Below are 601 nucleotides of genomic sequence, written 5' to 3' on the forward strand. Positions count from 1 at the left end.
AAAAGTAATGTTTTTGGAGAAACCACTGCATTAATTGCAGAAATTAATCCTTTTACTGACTGTTCTGTGTGTGTGTGTGTGTGTGTGTGTGTGTGTGTGTATCTCTGTGTGTGTGTGTGTGTGTGTGTGTTTAATGCAGGAGTCACTCCTGATTCACGATGACTTCCCTAGTAAAAAGTAATACATTTATTTCATACTAAGTAAAGTTAAAATCTGTTAAAATTAAACTTTATTTGGAGTACTTCTACACAGCAAAATCTCGAACCGTTTGAGGAAACAGATTGAGTGATAATTGTGAATTAGTGATGAACAGCTGCTGTTAACAAACAGAATCACAGAAAAAAGAGAAACACAAGAACTACTACAACTGACTTCAGACACAGCCTTAGATGAAATCAACTGAAAAAAATACATGAAATCTCTCAAGATCTGATTAAACAACCCCACAAACAGCATCACCAGTTCCACTTATTAATAACCAGACTGACTCTATTTCTGTCAGACGTCTACAGAAGATCTTATTGAGAATGAACTAAGGTTTAGATGTTGATTTATTGTTTCATTTGAAGTAACCATGTTAGAGATCCGTGTTTGCTTTAGT

The sequence above is a fragment of the Carassius carassius genome, chromosome 41, assembly GCF_963082965.1.
Source record: "Carassius carassius chromosome 41, fCarCar2.1, whole genome shotgun sequence".
Classification (NCBI taxonomy): domain Eukaryota; kingdom Metazoa; phylum Chordata; class Actinopteri; order Cypriniformes; family Cyprinidae; genus Carassius; species Carassius carassius.